At 45.4% G+C, this 19,390-nt stretch overlaps 3 long non-coding RNA genes across 3 annotated transcripts in view; 1 reads left to right on the forward strand and 2 right to left on the reverse strand.

The window, feature by feature from the left end:
* LOC118174777 overlaps nt 1-19,390 on the reverse strand; it is a 113,428-nt gene that overhangs the window by 27,930 nt on the left and 66,108 nt on the right. Inside the window, exon 14 of the long non-coding RNA XR_004754770.1 lies at nt 8,578-8,641. This is a non-coding gene — a long non-coding RNA (uncharacterized LOC118174777). The remainder of the gene's footprint in view (nt 1-8,577; nt 8,642-19,390) is intronic.
* On the forward strand, nt 8,576-15,530 carry LOC118174779. Its single transcript, XR_004754772.1, has 3 exons — nt 8,576-8,643; nt 14,923-14,931; nt 15,447-15,530. It is a non-coding gene; the product is annotated as an uncharacterized LOC118174779 (long non-coding RNA).
* Nucleotides 15,454-19,378, reverse strand: LOC118174778. Its single transcript, XR_004754771.1, has 4 exons — nt 19,054-19,378; nt 16,986-18,527; nt 16,062-16,243; nt 15,454-15,571 (listed from the first exon to the last, which is right to left on the reverse strand). It is a non-coding gene; the product is annotated as an uncharacterized LOC118174778 (long non-coding RNA).

Consider the following 19,390-nt stretch of genomic DNA (forward strand, 5'->3'; position numbering starts at 1 on the left):
TTTGGCTCGGGTGTACAGCTTCAGAAACACTCACTCTCTTTATGCTACACATTGGTCTGGGAGATAGAGCCTCTTCTCCAGAGCTGGGTAGATTTCAGGTGCATAAAACTTGAATCTTCCATTTCTCATTCAGACAAATCTCACTGTGTGAGCTGCAGCAGTACAGCTGCAGATATGGCAAGCCTTCTCCAAAATACTTTGGGCTAGAAGATTTCTTGGCAGGGTCTGCTTGTAGAGTCACGGTATCTCCCCCTTTTTTAATTGCATGAGGGCAAGTAGGATAAGTAGGATGCTTTGCTGGAAAGTGGTGGAAACATGGAGTCCTGAAAACTGAGCAAGATGCACAGGACAAGCTAAGAAGATCAGATCTGAGTTTGCAAAACAAATCCAGCTGGTGGAGGGAAGACGTGAATTAGAGCAGACACAGAGCAAGAGTCCAGCTGGGAAGCAGACCACAGCTATCCTGGAGGAAAAGAGAGCTTTTCCAGCTCACCCTTCCCTGCACTTTCACGGCAAAGCCTCACAGATTTTGAACTAGAACTGCCCTCTTCCTCCTCCTCCGCCCCCACATGGACGGGCTGTCTGGGACATTAGCTCAGCTCTGCTCAGGTCCCACTAGGTTCTCTCTCTTCCTGCAGCTCCCAGGCTCTGGTAACAGATATCTCCAAAGCATGAGATGAACCCATCACATTGTGGTTATTTCAGTTCCTTCCCTTTTGTCTGCTTTCTCGAGCCAGTATGGGCTCCTGGACACAGATCACCCAGCTTGGCTAGGGTCCTCACCAGGGAAAGACTCAAGTCATTGCTGTTCAGACACTGCAAGTCCTGAACTCTCATTAGTAGTGTGAAATTGCTGCCTCAGGCACAGGAATTCACTCTGGTAATCCCATGCACAATCACAAGCTGGCTGCTCAGCAGGATTCGCATCTCATGATCACAGGGACAAGCTCCTTCTCCACTCCCTTGGCCCTCCAAAAAAAGCTGGAAAGGAGCTGCAGCAAGCTCGTTGTGTTCCAGCAGGGTCACTCTTTGCTCTGCCTGCCAGGGAAATGGGCACAGAACCTGGGCTGCTGGTACAGCCCAGCAAGTGGCAGGGGCACCCACATCCAGGAAAGACACCGGAAAAAGGCCCTAGGAAAAACTGAGAAGAACACTGCAGGGCAGAGAAGAAAAAGGAGGGGAAATGCTGCTGGCTAAATCTCTTCATTCAGAAGTTATTACTTTGTAAATACAGCTCATGCTCCTACTATATTTTTGCCCCTTGGCATCACACAGGAGCTATAAATATAGGCACTGATCGTGCCGAAGTCTGGGGAAGGTGCTACAGCCTGCCTCAAAATGTGGGCTGGCACCCGTCATGTGCAAAACAAGAATGTGCTGTTCTTCTACACAGGTCTTAACATTTCAAGCCAGACAGAGGGAACAAATGCCCACAAACCACTTTATCATCATCAGAGCCTAGCGAGGCCTCATCTACATGCCTGCAGCCCTAGAATCTTTCCATGAACATTTCCAACGTGCGTACTGCAAAAGAACATTTTTGTCCTTGGAACAGCACCACGGCAGGAGGCTCTCACCCAAGGGGGGATGTCTAGGCTTGGCTCACAGCACTCCCCAACCCTGAGCACAGTTTGTTTTTCTTCTGGGTGCTTAAGAAGGTAGGCAGCAAGGAGCTAGATCCTCCTGTTCAACCTTCAGAGCTTCTTCACAGCTCAGTGCTACTCGAATCAAATGCCAGCTCTGCTGTGCGACTGAGAACCCCGAGAGGTTTACACAGGCACTTCGGAGCAATTTGGGAGTTTACCACCAGGCAGCCCCTGGGTAACAACATACCTGTAAATACCATGGGCAGGAAAATGGGCTTTTGTGTGTGTGCGTGCTGTAGGTTCATAGTGATAATGCTGTCTGGATTTGCAACTGTCTAGACAATGGGAAAATTAGCATCATGAAACTGGATAGTTTTGTGAAATGCCCAGCCAAATATCTGGGAAATATTTTTGTAATGGTTCTCCTCAGAGGGAGATATGAGCCTGAGCCGTCCATTAGAGATGCAGTTCTTTTGTCTTGCTTTCTGGTCTGCGACAGAGGGCTTTCACTGAGCCTGCTGAGCCTCATCTGCCATGCTTTCCAGCCAGATGCCGGGTGCTACTGCAGAGGAAAATAAGCCCACAGCACAAGCATGGCAAATGAGCTTTCTGTAGGATGGAATTGCTGCTTTTCTCGCATGGAAAAGAAATTTCATCCTTAAAACTGGAGGTTAGGACCTCATGAGCAATGTTTTACATCTAGAGACAAACAATTAAAAGCCTGTGTCTCCCCAGCTTGTTTTGCAGCATACAGCAAAGTCCAAATGATTTCTAGGTTGCAACATTTAGCTACTGCTCCCTGTGGGGTAGAAGCTCACAGAGAGCAAGCAAGACTCATTCTGAACTTCCAGCCTGGAGCCCTGGGAGCCGTTTTCTTAAATGATTCATCTTCTCAGAAAGGCACGGGGATCTCTCCTCTCAGCTAGGACAAGAAGATGCAGCAACCAGGACTGCACTTACGTCTAAGGCTCAGAAGTGATTTGTCTCTGTGGTGTCTGAAAGGCCTTCCTCAGAGCTGTAAAGACAAGTTCTGCCACTATGGTTCTTGCTCCTGTAACAACCCCAGAAGCACTGGTTCAGCTGAGCAGGGTTGGTGCCAGTGGGAAGAGGGAGGGAGGCAGGACCTGTCCTTCCTCAGATGGCAGGTAAACGAGGTTCTTGCAGTATCGCTATCCTGTGAGGTAATCGGAACAAGCTCAGAGCACAGTGGTGGTTCTTGGGAGTCCTTACACAAAGTAACAAGACTGCTGCAGACGAGCCCTTCTCAGAAAGGCACCCACTGGTGAGAAGGTCAGATCCACACCTGGAGGTAGGTTTCCCCAAAACAGGAATTTGCTTCAGTTTTGGTTGGACTTCACATTGTCCTGACATTTAAATAAAAAACATATGAATGGAACAGGACAATACATCAACACCTTCCGTTGCTTCTCTGAAAACCTTCAGAAAGGGTAGGGGAGACCAGACAACAAGCACCTCATCATTACAGAGCAAGGATGTTATCTTCCCTTGAAAGGAATGGGCTGTCAATTCATCTAAGGACAGCAGAGTTTAGGTAGTGGCTCAATATTATTGATGACTGTCGGCTAGGGAACCTTTGGCTTGGTTTAGATTGTGGGAAGCCTTGAAAAACTGCTCTGAGCTTTCAGTGGATGTGTTATACAAATAAACAGAATAATATTTGCAAGCCCTGTGTAGATTCCAGGAAAATGTGGTGCTCAAACTGGGGCTTCTCCCCACAAACAGCAGCGGAGGCTTTCTTTCAGTGTCAACAATGACAACCAAAGGTCTGGATACAAAACCCAGAAGGACTTTTAATGCAGAAGCTGAAGTTTCCATGGGTCACTTAGAGAGAACTCACATTTTCTTCTGCGAGGGATTGTGTGATGTTTCTGGATGCTGTTCAGCAGCAGTTGAAAGAGTTCTGGAAGGACAGCGTGTGATAACATGGGGTTTTGAAAGCAACAGACCTGGCTAATCTGAGGAGGGAGATGTATGGTAAGGGATAAATTGTTGTGGGAGGCATGGCCAGAGTCACGCTGGTGCTAACAAGAAAGTGCCAGGAGAATCAGTGCTTGTTTGGATACGGGTGGCTTGGCTGGCTAGGGCGCTAAGCTGGTGCAGTGCCCCAGAGCACTCACAAGAGGAAACTTAAAACAGAAGCCAGAGCAAAGGATTGAGCGAGTGACCTTTTCTGTACTGAGAAGACTCCTGTGGCATGGGGACACTGCTGATCCACAGCCAAAAAACAAAGCCTTCAAAACACAGTGTGCAGGAAACGACTGGCACACAGCATGTTCTCAGCCAGACCTCTGTGTACCCGATGGGTGTGTGGAGAGAACCATACGAGCCACCAGGGACAGAAACAGGTCTTCCTCTCCAGCAGGGCACAGCTAAAGCACTCACAAAACCTGAGAAAAACAGGTCCTGGGGTGTACCGAAAATGAGAAGCCTTGCACTGATCCCACCATGTCATCTGTCAGCAAGGAATTTTATTACAGCTGTGCTGGCCTAGCTGAATTTGTTCTCTCAGAGACAGCGGAGGCTTAAATGGAGAATCTGGGGTCCTTAGAATAACCGTTAGGGGAAAAGCTCTTAGCTCCTTGACTGGCCCTGACTTCTGATGAGGTGCCCCCAGTGCAGTGACACACGATGCAGAGCAGCACCCACGTGGCAGTCCCGGTGGCACCCTAAGAGACAGCTCAGGTGAAGAAGGGAGGTCAGAAGCAAAAGCAGGTAAATGCAAGCTAATGTTGAACTGACCTGCAATATTTGGAATAAGTTCAATGGTCCCAAGGGGTTGCACTTTGCCTAAACCAACCCAAGTGAAACATTTTGTTTGCATTTTCTAGACTGAAATATTGAGAAGTTGCTACAACAAAAAAGTCTCAGAGAAAGAGGGGCACGGCTTCGCCCCATACGCTCAGGATTCAAACCAAGGAGGCCTATTGTGCTCTGGAGATGAATGCAGAAGCAGTTCAGAGAAACTTAAAAAAAATAAAAGCCTCTGCCCCCCATTTTTTGTCTGAGGAAGATGGTATTTACATACTTTTCAGATATCTTTGAAAGAATTTCCTACTCATGACAAAACAGCAGCACCAGAAAGCTAACATTCTTGTGCTGCGGACTCTGTTGTTGTTTGACTGTTCTGAGCTATTTCCTTGCTCCCATCCATCACAACACTGGCTCGCTCATTCCCCCCCCCCACCCTCCAGTTTTTGTAGAACTAATCTTTTAAGTTTTGTGGAGTTGATCTTGGCTCATGGCACACACCCCACATCTGTTTTTCTAGGCCTTACCATTTGACTCGGAATGATCGCGTTTTAACTTCATCCCTGCACTACTACCATCAGGTTTCAAACCAAAGCACTCCCACCACCACGGCATACCCAATGCCTGCGAAGGCACGTCCCCTCACCTCCTGGTACTGAAGAGTGGATGGTTACTCCAAGAATGTCAGCTGCTTATTTATTATTCTTTAAGATGATATGGTGAGAGCTGACAGCATAAGGTAAGTACAATTATTCTTTATGAACGAATTTTCAAAGCTCTCCTTTTGGTTCTTACCCCCAAGATCCTTTGAAAGCACATTGTTAAGCACACACACTGATCAGTGGGACTCGACATACTCTTACTGGGCATGTTGTTTATGCTACTTTTTGAAATCAAGACCTGATAAACTGTCCATCTCTGTTGGGCAAGTTGCCAAAGACTTCAAGGAGAGCCTGACTTTGGACTGAAGGTCTCACCACTGCATGTCCCAAAGTGACCATGGCTTGCCAGAACCAGCAGGTAGAAGGTACTTGTTCTCTCAAGGTTCTCCCAGAATTGAAGCTTTCAAAACTATTAGCCCTCTTTGAAAACATAAGGCCTTAGCTTCTTAATGCCCTTCTTGAATTTCAGTTAGGGCAATTGGACTGGAAAAGTACTGGTTTCAGTAGGACAACTCCTACAACAGAGATAGGATAAGCTTAAGCAAGAGCATGTCTCTTGAGCACGTAGTCAGAGAAGCTCTGCTGAAGCTCTGCAGATTCCTGACCTTCAGTTAAATTTGGCTAGATATATCTGGAGTGGATATGCTTTCTACCACTCTGCATCTGGTAAGACAGTTAATAAATACTTCTTTCGGCATCAACTTTCCTGTGGTATTTTGCTCATTCTAATTCTGCTACTAGGCAGAACTCAGAAATGCAGGAACGTGAAAGTTAGAGGGAAGGTTTTGTCCCACGCGCAAAAGAGTCTGGGCTCCAGTGCATGTTTCCTTGGGTGTGGGAGTCAAAACCCAACAGAAGAGATGAAGGCCACAGGTTAAAGGCAAATCCCTGCCGGAGTAACCTCCCTTTCCTGGCCTAACCCTCAGCACTGCAGAGTCCTGACCGCCTCTGCTGGGTTAACCCAAGTGCTGGATGGCTACAGAAATGAAATAGTAGCATTAAAACAAACAAACAAAAAAAAAGTGAAAAGAAATTTTGAATGCTGCTATTTGGTAACTTAATTACCCTGAAGAATAAACAATGAGGGAAACAGTTTTCATAGGGGCAAACTAATAGGACTTAGGGAAAAAAGGTGAAGTCTTTAAACTTTTATACAGGGTAAGCTTTCTGGTTGCAATTAGGAAATGTTAGCTCAGTCTGGCATGGAGAGCTCTTCCTTGCCAATGTCTGAGTCTTGTTTTGTCTCTGATAATTCCACACTCTGCTTTTAAGAGACAGTTCGTGTTTGATGGTAGTAAGTTCAACATATAAGGCTACATGCTGTCCTGGCACAGTGTGACCCTTAAAAAAAAACATAGGGAGGGAGAATTTTCTTTCTTTCTTTCTTTTCTTTTTTTTTTTTTTTACTGAGAGTTTTATTGAAGATAATATGTAAGCACTAAGAATGATTATTAGCTATGGACAAATTAATTTTCTTACTCAAGCACAAAGGAACAACTTTTCTAAAATATCTTAGCTGTGTTCTGACATGCAGAAAAATGAGGGATCTTCCAAACAGCCATTCTTTGCTATGAATGGTACCAGAATATGCCTTGTATCAGCACACAGAGCCAATACTGTTCGGTGTCTCCACTTTCTCCATGCAGGTTTCCCAGTTCTGTTCCCCATTCTCAGCCCTTGCCAATTATAAGCCCAAGAGTCATTCGTGACCATCAGAAGAACAGCAGCAACTGACTGTACCAGCGGTACCACGTTTCCTGCAACAGCGACTCCACATAACTCTGTTATACCAACAATAAATGTCACATAACAAGGAATTAATCCACTGCACCCTCAGTCAAACCCTGCTGACATTAATCCTCACAGCTCCTCACTGTATAAGGAAGCCTGGGGTGAAGAACAATCTATTTCTTAGTTATTCCTGCAAGGGATTGTGTCAAAACAGGGAGAACTTTCAGGCAGAATAGCTGTACTTGAACAACTCCCTCTAGATACATACTTGGGTGCAGGAAGGAGGAATTTGAAGAGGTGGCTGTTGGATGGACACATGGATGCATTTTAGTGCAGTATAACACAACAGGACTCCTTGGAAGTGAGCATTCCTCACTTCACTTGGCCCAGAATTCCTTGTGTCTCCTTGCAGCAGGTGGCCCTTGAAGTCCAGAGAGCTCCAAGCCACCCTGCTGCTTATAAGATGGAGCTGAGCAGCTCATACTGCTCATTGGCCTCAAGCCTCCTATATTCATTCCTTCCTCCCAGCCCCAACACAAAACCCTTGACATAGCAGGCACACCTTGGAACAACTAAGAAACCCCAAAGATCCAGACTTGGGAAAAAGCAGGTGGAGAGCAGGAGCAACACATTTACAGTGGTCACCTGGGTGCAGCACTACACAAAATGCCAGGAGGAAGGGTTGAACATTATGTTTTTAAAACTACAGATGGGCTGCATGAACCACAAAGGAAACACAAGAAGAGCTCGTATCTGGAAGTAATAACAAACATTTGCACAACATGCATCGTGCATTCAGTGCTAGCAGGAGGTGCTGCACGAACAGTCCCACAGGCTGAGGACCTCCTTTGTCAGTGGCAGTGCAAAACTAGAAGCTTCCTCCCAAAAGTAGCCTGAAAGCACTCACTTGGGAAAGAAGGTGGGTCAGTCTCCCAAGCACAGAAACCATTTCATCTCTCAGAGTCTACACAGCTTCCATGTAACCTCTGTATTGTGTGGCAACCACTTTCAGGATTCCATAGGAAGATACCCGGAACAAATTCATATGGCCCCAAAAAAAGACAATAAATTTTTACTACTTAAACCTGTGCTGAAATTTGGGCACACAAGTGCCCTCAGTGGTGGTATAACAACCTGTCATGCAGGAACACCACAGGCTGGGTCTAAAAGCTATTTAACCACAGAGATATAAATACGCTGGTGCAGCAATACCAGTCTTACTCTCCACACTATCATGGAGATTGCCAGCACAGCTTCTCTCCACCAGTCTATGCTGTCTCTCTCATGTGTTGAGGTTGTAATAAATCCCAACTATTCTCTCCTGCAGACATCAGTCAATAGTAGATGGCTTGAGTCAACAGAACTTCGAGTCATTTCAAATAAGTCAGACTCCTTTATCTACCATCTCATCCCATTTTTCTTCAGAGGATGATGTAAGAATAGATCCATCAGGCCTGTAACATACAGGATCACCCAGAGCTACCTCCTCACAAGTTGTTGCCACATGTAACATCAGGGAACAAACTTTGTTCTTTAGCATAAGTAACAAGGGCCTGTGTATTTTGGAGCAAAGGGAATGTGGCTGAAATTCTTCCCTTGCTGACATTCTACAGTGCTGAGCTGTTGAGGCAGGCACCAGGAGCAACAAATGTAAAGTCAAAGGCATTGTAATGTAAGGAAAGGTTGGAGAAACCCAAACTGAGTTGTCATAATAACATAAGCCAGAATTCATTACCCTTGTAACCAAAAAGAAACTACTGATATTCCAATTTCCACCCATAAATAGCTGTAGCTGGGGCTCTGAGTTTAAAAAGAGTTGAATGACTTACCATATGCTGCACTGGGTGGTTTCAGTCGGAAGTCCACAAAGGATCAGTTAGACAGCAATTTTTCCTGTTGAGACAAAAACTAAGAGGTAAAAAGTGCCTTGCCAAGCCCAGAAGATAAGCACAAAGACACATTGTTTTAAATCACAGGGGAGCAGAGTATGCTGGAACACATAAGGCACAAAACAAATACAGACTCCTTGAGTGTTTAGACTACCGCTTGTCTGCGTTTTTGCAAGTTGGGTTGAATGAAAAACAATTTACAAGGAGTTCAGGGTTATTGCAGGCATGCCAGAGAGTCTCAGCAGCACAGTGAGTTGTTTAACCTGGGAAGCAAGCTTATGTACAGGTAAAGGTCCCAGGTGTTTAAAAGGCAACGAGGAGATGCAGCTCAAAGAGTGTGGTAGGGAGGAGCTGGCTCACAACTTCACAGCAGCTAGCCCTTGTCCTGCTTTTCCCCCCATCACATGCAATGATGTCCAGACCTCTTGGCAAATGGGTCCCACTGCAGTTTCATGCCTTTACCCTGGACAGCTTCATTCCTGGAGATGCAGCAGTGAAGGGCATGGCCATCAGGAGACATCCTAGGTTTTCCCTGGCTGGTTTCTCTGTCAGGGATCTGCTTTGTTCCTGTGCCCTGAGCATCCCATTTACCACCAGAAACAGGTCTGGTGTCCAGGCCTCCTAGTCCAGGAAACTATGAGTTTACTGATGGAGGAGGTGTGCAAGAGGCATGGAGAACCAGCAGAGGCCCTGCAGACACTTCACACCGGTTACTCAGTATAAGTTCTGGTGCCCTCCACAGGAGAGGCAGGTTGTCTTAGTCAAAGACAACTCTGAAGACAGCAACTGATGGTTGCTGTAGCAATGTCTGAGACTTGCCAACTTCTGCCTTCACATCTCTTCCCCTTTGCCTGCAGACACTGCAGGGTCTCTAGGGCATGGCATATATTTTACCTTCTACACTTGCAGGCAGCATTGCAACACTTACCAGGATTTATGGAGTATCTGTCAGCAAAGCAGTAAGGGCAGACTTTCCCTTACTCCCAATTTACCTCAGCAATAGACCAGTCCAGGACATACCCAGAGTGTATTTGCCAAGCTGGTTTAAACAAACATGAGGAAGCTCCATGAAGCAGGTCCCCTGGCTTCCCTCAGACAGCTCTGCCTCACCAGCTCCTGAAGGTCCCAGCCCAGAGGTTAAAAGGCAGGACGGGAGCAAACAGCGTTGGTTTTGTGTGACGCAGAGGGCCGAGAAATTTTGAAAGACAAATTATTCAAAATAAAAAGTGGTGCAAAAACAGATTAGAAAACTACTGTGCCGTGACTATTAATGAAGCGATAGAAAATATCAATCACTCCCTAGCCTCTGAAGCTCGCTGCGAGAGAAGAATTAGGAGATTTTATGTTCCAAGTACCAGGAAACCGCAGGGCCCTGGTGCCTAGTTCTCAAAAGAACACTGTTTGAATCACAGGGAGGAAAGCAGAGTGCTGCAAAGAGAGCCAAAGGCAGGGTTTAAAAATAGCAGCTTTCAGTCTCATATCTTTTTTCTTCTTCTTAAGAGCCTGGATATAGGATCAAGTCAGAGGGTGGATGAAGACAGCAGATTAGCCCTTGTGGAGAGTTTTCCTAAACACAGTACTGCTGCTGGGGGGTGGGGGTGGGGTCTCAATATCTGGGGAAAATGTGGCACCGTTCTACCACCTCCCATCCAAAACAACACATGAACACATTGTACTTCTGGAACGATTCTGACCCTGGCTGCATTTTGGGGCTATGAATGCAGACAGCAGAGGAGAGGGGGACACAAGAGGGACTGAAGTGGAAAGCTGGCAGTAATGATGGGTATGATGGATGCTTCCCCGAGTCCAACCTAGGAAGAAGCCATGCACAAGGAATGCTGCACCCTGCTTACGCTTCCCAGGCATGCCCTGGACTGAAATGCTGAGGTATTTCTGTACCCCGTTAGTGGTGGCTGCAAAGTGGGCTTTCTTGTAATTTTAGAGCCCAGCAGTACAAAGCGACTTCGGAGAGAATGATGCTGTTAAGGTATATTATGGTACAGCAGCAGGAAACAATTTCTGGTGCAGCTAGAAGCATAACACTTCTCCCAGAACTGTTTCACTTGATGGAACAGCCACCCTCCCTCCATTCCCCTCCCCAAAACAAACAAACCCCAAACCGAAACCCACCAACGCTATCTCCTAACACACTTGGAACAAGCATCTGCGTAACCCAGCAGTTTGTAAACCCATGGCAAGATCTTGCATGTTTAGAAACTGGGAGGCAGAAAGGAAAAATTCCTTCCAGGAAGTGGAACTCAACTTCTCCACATATCTAAATTACAATCAAGGGCTGATCAGGCTCCTGGTACCAAACTGCTAGCTTCCTATTATCATCTGCGGCATATATAAGACGGTATGGAAGAACTACACATCTCAAATCTCCTTTCTCTGCATTTAGAACCTAATCTAGGATATTTGAAATAGCCTTGCAAAGAATGAAGTTCTGGCAGAACCATGTTAAGAACAAAGTTGAATTTACAGCGAAGACCTGGGTGCCCAACAGAGAAAAGCAATTCAGTCGTGTTTTGACACAGCAGAGTTCATGTCATGGCCTGGTCCAGGAAAACCAGTGGCAAAATCCTTTCCTGCAGGAGGCCAAGTGGTTTGAACCATGCTTGTGCCAGCAGACACTGGACCTGGCTGTCTTACCAGCTACCAGTTTCATGCTTTCCTTCTTTGTTCATCAGATAACTGAGGCAGCAATATCTCATTCACCTCCCATTTTAAAGAAAAAAAAAATCCCCTTGAGAAGCCTTCAGATGCTGTTCTCTTCCCACGTACAGCTCCAGCTGTTTCCACCTTTGCATTACTAGTTCTGTGCAAATCCAGATCAACTCTGCAAATAGCTTCCTGGCATTTTTAACAGCCTTTCACTCTGTGATTTTAGGTGGAATTTCAAAGCTTTCCAATAAAATACTTGTGACTGGCCAGGAAGATCATGCACTTCATCCTTTCTCTGTCCCTGGATTGGCTGAGAAATTCCAACCTAAATTTGCCAGGTGATACGAACTGTGTTTTCCACATATCCTTGTATTCAGATTAGCTCTAACAGCAATTCACCAGCAGTAAAATTGGCTATAAAACTCCATCATCAGGTGTTTTGTGAGCCAAATCTCTGAAACCTTACACAGGATGACCTCCTGTTGCCCAGACCTAGAGAACAAGACAAAACTACTGCAAAGAGCTCGTTTTCCATTATCGCTGCACTGAACGGGCTGGATCATCATTAAGGCCCCAGTGGCAGGAACTGCAAGGCAGCCCCTGTCCTCAGGAGTTTAAGATCTGAGCCAGACAAAGCAGAGAATAGTCCTGAATTACCTTCTCTTGTGCTGGAATATTTTAGATGATTATTCATCTGCAGGTTTTGGCACGCAGCAGCCAGCTCTGACCAATTTGCTTTGTATCCAGACTGCTTAAAAGGTACCAGGGTGAATTCCTCCCTTTGATTTTCGTTTGGGCAGAATCCCAGGTCTCTTACTGAACTCCCATTTTTGATTGCACGTCATAACTGTGCCAGACAAATATCCATCCAAAGCAACAGCAGCACGCCCAGCAGATCCCCCGGGAGATTACATTAATGTCAGCGGCGTTCAGGCACCTTCTGTCCTTGTTCCTCCACTCAGGACCGTGTGGCCAGTGCAAACTGAACGATCAACAACACTTTACATGTGCACAGAAGCAAGCCTGAGCTACCACAGATATGACACGATGTGAACATGACAAAAAAAAAAAAAAAAAAGGAACAAAAAAACCCTCCACACCTGGGCTCCTGACATGGTCTGGAGCACTGGAAGCCTCCCCTGGGAGCCCAGAACAGTTGCTCGTGTCTATTCTCTGCCTTGGTTTTAGCGGGGAATTTCCTCTCTGCACTTCAGGTGGAACAATATTTTATGGAAAGCTATTGCAGCCTGACAACTGAAGAGGCAATTTGAGGGAAGGCATCCAGTAGCTGGAACTAAAGCTCCATTACGTTATATTAACTGTTGAGCTCAGTGTAGGAAGCCAGACAATTGCATACTGAATTCATAACGTTATTTATTCCATTTGGTGCAGTACGGAGGACGCTTAATTGTCACAGCGTTTTAGGTCACAGCTGGCATCAACAGCTCAGCTCTGAGAGTGTTTTATGGAAAACATAGAGGTGGATTGAGTAGCTGGAAGTGAAAAGAGTGTGAATGTGTGAAATACAGCAGGTTTGGTAATAATAAAGTTATACGGCCTTGATTCTTCATTTTGCTTCTAATGCTCCAGCAACACTTTGTCTTAGGAAAGAATAACCAAGTCCCCAAAGATATGTTTGGGTTGGAGCTTGTATAGGACCTGCAGGCACTTTTTTTTTTTTTTTTTTTTGTCAAAACATTTATTATTTTTAAAGCAAAAAGTATCTGCTCAACCAAAGCAAGAAAGTGTCACGGAGAAATCTGAAGCACTCCTTTTCTGGGGGGGGAGGGGAGGAAAAAAAGTAAACAAAATAATAAAAGCTCTGAAGATGAAGAATTTTATCTGGAATGATCAACTATTAAGTAAATGTTTGCAGGAAGTTTCAGCCGTAGAACTCTACCTTTTGAAACAGAGGGATTGAAATACTACAGAACTACAACAGGGCATCCAAGATATCTCCCCTGTTATTCTTCTTTCATTTTTCTACTTGCCATAGAAGAAAAATGGCCATACGAAGCAGCCATCATGAAAGAATCAGCCTTTTTCCCCATCGCTCAGCAGGAACAGCCTATCCCTACTTAGCCTATCACTACATTTCTCAACCCTAATCACCTCCAACTGCTGTGGGTTCGAAAATTCGCTCTACTGGAGAAAAAAACAACTGATCTGCCATTTCCTGGAACTCTGATTTCCATGCCTTTCACGGAACAATTTCATTGACTTCACAGCAGCCTATCTGGATTTACACCTGTGTAAAAACAAGGCAAGAAAACTGACCCTTGGTGTGGAATATCAAGTTCATAAATGTGTTTTGTCTCCCCATGAATCTCCCCATCTACAAAGGTGAACAGCTGTTGCTATAAATCAGACAGTCTGAACTGGCCATTAGAACTTCATCCAGATGATCCGTTTAAAATATACAAAGGCAAGGTTTTGGAAATAAAATCTACCCTGATGTCCTCAGGGACATCTTCTATTGGAGAAAATCTCACAATTCAAAGCTAAAATTAGCTCACTTGAATGCTTTTTCAGGAGAGCTATGATACTCAAGAGTAACATTGCCTTGAGAAGGCCTGTTAGATGACTTAAGGGATCCTAAACATCTGGCAGCTTGGTACATACTGCTTTGGAGACATCTAGCATCTTTTTCAACTTCTCTGTGGGTGTAACTCTGGACTGTTAGCTCGAATGGCTGTATCTGATCCAGTTCCCACCAACCATTCTCTCTATGTGAGAAGGAAACACTTGCTAAAGTCTGGAAACAGCTGGCAGAGTTGGGCGTAGCTTGTATTAACAAAACACGCTCTTGTTTCTGACCACAGGCTGCCCTTTAAGTTCTGCCTGCAACTGCCAAGGGCTCTTCATAGCTTTTAGGATGAGACCACGTCACCCAAGAGGTGCAAGCTGACTGTGTTAAAGGTTGACTCCTGAGCATAACACTCACTGTCAGGACAGATAAAGCTTTAACAAAGGTAGAGGGGAGCAGGATGAGTCCCATTTTACCAACTGGGAAACTGAGAGACAGGATGATTAAATTTTTGGCCTTGTATTACTTCCCAGAAGGAGCAAGAGAACAGTCTCTTCCTTTCTCAGGGGATGCACTAATTCAGGTAGGTCAACATGCCAGACCTAGCTACGCACCATTCACCAGCCGTTTAAACCCAACCAGGACAGGGCTGTGGGACTGCACCTCCCGCTCCTTTCAGTACATAGCACACATCTTCTGCTCTCATTCATATAAAGAGCTTAAATGCAGCTCAAAGAGGCAAGATGGTTGATCAGTCTCGCACCAAGCACTGCACGGTCACCTGTTCCCACAACAGCAGTCTCCTCTGCCTTCACGGCCACTGCTCGGTCCTGAAGGGTAAGAGCAAGTGAGGTGTCACTGTCCTGATAGGCTTTGTTGTTCATCTTTCTGAGGGTACTGGAGTGTTAGACACAACACGAACATGGAAAAAACAATTAAACAAAGCCAGAGCACTACCTTGAGCCTCCATACAGTCACAGAGAGTAACAAGCTCAGCTTCTTTTGCTCAATTCCATATGTTTGGAGACCATGAAAAGGAACTTTATGATATGCTGTAAGGGATGAAGTATTAACTATCAAAAACTAGACTGAAGTAACCAAGAGTATGGATTATTTTTTTCTTTGATACATGCTTATGTAAATTCAAATACATATGCTTAAATGCAACCTTTCTTCAATTCCAGCAGAGCTTATTAAATCTATTTAAGTGAGACGAGCTAGGCTCCGTGTAATGCCAGGAACTCCCCAGACAGTTTTCCTTCCTACTTAATATGATACTTTACAATTACACATACCAGAGCCTTTCATTCAAGCATTTTAATTTACAAATACTTTTTACATTTTTTTAATGTCCCTACGGGCAGGCAGGCATTAAGAGTCCACTTTATACAAGAGCAATCAATCGAAGTGAGGAGAGGCGGCCTGTTTTGCTCCAGATCACGCACTGAAATACTACCAGAGCTTAGAAACCTCCTTCCTTGTCCCTTCTTAGTAGACACTCAGAAATACAATTTCCACAATGTAATAGCAGATACATTATCTGAATGCTGGGCCAAAAGCTCTGAACAGAGACATAGAGAACAAGCTCAGTAGCAAAAAAGCCATAGGAAGCAAACAGATGGCCACGGTGAGGACGCCTATCACCCTTTCTTTGGTAAGTTCCCTTACCAAGGGAGAACTACACTCTGTCATGCAAACCTGTTACACTTTTCCTCCACGTGTATTCCCAGAACCAAGTGTTTTCTAGGGGAGAGAGGTATTACTAAATACTTACTAAAATACTTGAACTTAGCTGCATGTTTTCCCAGCTATCACACAGCAAACTGCACAGTTGCATACAATCCTGGCTCCTTGGAAAGAACGGCAACCCAACACTCAGGCACATCTTTTCTTTTTTAACTTGTCAGTTCCATTATTTCTGGAGCTTACGATGCATTTTAAGAACATGATTTGCCCCTCTCGTGGGCCCAAAGATGGAGTCAGGTTAAGTCCAGTCTCCACAGCTCAGTGGAGCTAACAGAAAGCCAGGTAACAGTACCAAGAAATTCAGGTTCCAATGGGACTCTTACCAGAGCCAGCCACAGGGCCCCAGCTAGGGCTTGAGATTATCTCTATCACCCCCTAAGTACTGAGAAGCACTGCTGCTATTAAATCCAAGGCTTAAAAGCAATCCCTAAGTAGAGAGCCCCCCTTCAAACTCAAGTTTTTAAATAAACACCACACAGCCAAGTACCTTCCACTCAGGAACGAACTCCCACGTGACACCTTCACTTCACACCTGCAGGAGATGCACCCTTGGGGTGGAGCTGGGCTGCCTGGGGCAGGCAGGTGATGCTTTCTTTGCTGGGGTGCAGCCAAGGGCTTCAGGTGACATAGACTTCAAATGACAGGTAGAAATGAAGGCTGGAGATATCACTGCAAGTCCAAAGCAAGCTGCGTCGGTATTTTTCCTTATGCTCTTTGTAAGTGGAGTGTGATTATACAGATGAGGAAGCCTCTGCCTTCCCCGAGTGCGGAAAGCAGCTACACCTTCACACTAGAACTACCTATGAGAGGCTGTTCAAGTAACCTTTCTGGAGAGGTCGAATTTAGCTAACTGGGGCCAGCCATGCTGGTTCAGGGCCATGGAGCATCAGTAGCCCCTAGGTATTACAAATTAAACATCAACCCTGTCTTTGCTTGGGCTTTATAGGGAGACAGTGACCTGAACCCAAGGTGCAAGGGGCAGGCTGTGTCTGTAGGAAGTGATCCGGCCTGCAGCACTGAAAGCTGGGAGATGAACAGCCCCGGGAATGGCTGGGAGCAAACCTTGCCCCAGCATTTATGTTTGCAGGTCTGTTCCTGAAACACTCTGCGCACAGTGCTTTAAGGGGATAAAATGAAATCTGCCATCCCTCCATGTAAATAAAGGGATTTGTCATAAAGCTAACAGATCCTGCTCTTAAGTAGTTCCCAAGAATATGAAGTGACAATGAGGTGCCTAAGAAAATAACTTTCCCACTGCCTGGGAAAAACCACTCCTAGGACAATAACTTTACAGCTGTGATTGATACAGGCTTCGCAAGAAAACAGGGGTCTGAAAGACTCTGTGTATGGTCTCAGCAAGGAGAACAAAGACAACAAAATAAAACATATTTTTAAAGCGTCTATGTCTTACCTTCAATTATCAGCTTAAGGGTAAGTTGCTGGAATGGTTACAGCCAGCCAGTTGCTCTGAGGGAATGTGGTATGCACCTGGCAGGCACAGGGAGCAGTGAGCTGCTGCTTGTAGCATTTTGCCCACCCAAGGGATCACTCTGGCAGGTCAGGTTCATCGTGGCTTCCCACTAACTGTTCCGGTGCCACTCTCTGGCTGTTCTATCACTGTAAAGGTGATGGGGACTTTTTTTTTTCAAATGCCCCCACAGAGAATTTTTAGAGTTACATTGTACCCGAGGTTGAAGCAGAGAAACATGAACCTGTGACCTCCAGAGCTGAAACTGTAGGGCTCCACAGGAGTTTTGTGGTTCATTTACTCTGAGGCTAGATTTGCTGCCAGGTTTGAAACCCCAAAACTTCCTAGTGCTACACCCTGATGGTCTCCCTTCAGGATACAACGCTTTCTTCTACCATTTCCCCATCTCTTCCCATGGGCTTGTGAGAACAAAGAAACTCATGTCTGATAACTGCTCCATGCAGAAAAATTAGGTGTGATCACGGAATCCAGCGATGGAAATCATTTACCCAGTGGGTCAGTCTCACTTTCCTGCAGAGGGCCCAGGCTGCTGGCTCTCGCTTTTACTGAAGGTATAAAGGGTTGCTGCTTTTTAAGAGCAAAGTTCTCCCCAAACTAAAGTTATGACGGACAGAGAACGAGCAAGCTCAGTTCATGAAGAAATACAACAGCCACTCTTTCATCTTCGTGTCACTCCACTGGCTCCAGGGCAACTGCAGCAGCACTGACAGTAGACTTACCCATCAAGGAGAAAACAAGGCTTCCTTCAAATCCCCTTTTATTTACTCCAGTCAGCTGTGTTGAGTGTATTGATTCAATCAGCTATTTCCTTAACCATAAAACCAGATGTGCGCCGTCACGGCCCATCTACAGGGGCTGAATCAATGCCATTTAGAAAATGCAGAATAAAAATAAAAAAAAATCCCAAGAAAGCTGAGATATGCTGATGTTTGGAACTCTCAGAGTTTCATAGGTGAATTGCTTTTCTTTTGAGTCCCATTTATTTTTGTTACCTCCAAAGAAATGCTGGTTTAGCCACATTTCTTGGAAGCAGTGTTGAGATCTAATGGGTTGTTACTGATTTGAATTCCCAGGGGAGAGGCTGGAGAATAGAGGGAATGTAGTATTATCTTTGCTTCTGGGCATCAGCAACTTCTGCAAGCAATATGGTGCGGTACATGTCATTCTTTGCTCAAGCAATTAATTACCGTGGTCCCCAGTGAGAAGAAATATTCAGCTTAAAAAAACACTGCAGCCCTTTGGACTTCGGTTAACTTCTGGGCATCTGAGTAGATGTGTGGATTAGGGAGGCTGGAGCACTCAGTTTTTCTCTTTCTTCTCAGAGCATGTTCTTATTTTCCACTGTACTTCTTGTAGACACTGTCATCTGAGGCAGTTCCTCTTTGAAAAGAGTCACTAAGGAAATGTGGCCTGGCTTCTTCCCAGCTTTGAGTTCTGGCTACCAGGTCTCCAGGTCACCTACTCCTAAGGAGCAGAGGAAGGGAAGGATCTGAGGGCTGTGATGATTTCTCCATCTGCTGGGTCTGTCCACCACCGCAAAGGTGGGGTCCACACACCCACTATCACCTGATGGACCTGCCTGTATCCTGCTCTTGCCAGGGTAGAGTCAGGGTAAGCAAACACCAGCACTGAGGGAGACTGGGGCTGCTATGTCTCATCTAAACCTGCAGCTACAAAGAGGAGAACTGAACAGGAGTAGGGTGGAATTTGCTCACTGCAGAGTGCTTTAAGCAATGTGGCTGGAATAGGCTACATGCCAGATTGTAGAAATTCCTAGTGCAGCTTTTCAGAATGTGAATAAACTTGAGATATATGTACAAAACACCACACAAGATGGGCCCTGAAATGCCTGGAGAGTACATGGAATTGCCTTTGTACCCTTAGAGCCTGAAGGGATTTCTCCAAGGCCAGGTGTTCCCTTCAACTCTAGCATCTGTACATGCTGATCAATTCTGTCACTATACTGAGAAATTATCTCATAGTGTCATACCTCTCTAATGCACAGACTCATTTCCCATTGAATTGTCCCTTAATTACCACCAGAAGATGATGTAGCCATAAAATACCACAAATATCATGAGAAGGGAGGCAAAAGGACCTTGAGACTGTGTTACTTAGGAAGGCTTGAGAGGGCTACAGAGCCTCAGAGTTGGTCCATCCTGAGATCTGAGTCACAATTGATTCACTGCAAAGGGAAGCGTTATTTTAGGAAACAGATAATTCAAATTTAGGAATTACTGCATAACACTCAGGCAAGCCACATCCTAATGTCTACCTAAGCTGTATGTCCAATGCACACATCAGCTCTATGTCCAGTCCTGTGCCAT

The sequence above is a fragment of the Oxyura jamaicensis genome, chromosome 15 (assembly GCF_011077185.1).
Source record: "Oxyura jamaicensis isolate SHBP4307 breed ruddy duck chromosome 15, BPBGC_Ojam_1.0, whole genome shotgun sequence".
Classification (NCBI taxonomy): Eukaryota; Metazoa; Chordata; class Aves; order Anseriformes; family Anatidae; genus Oxyura; species Oxyura jamaicensis.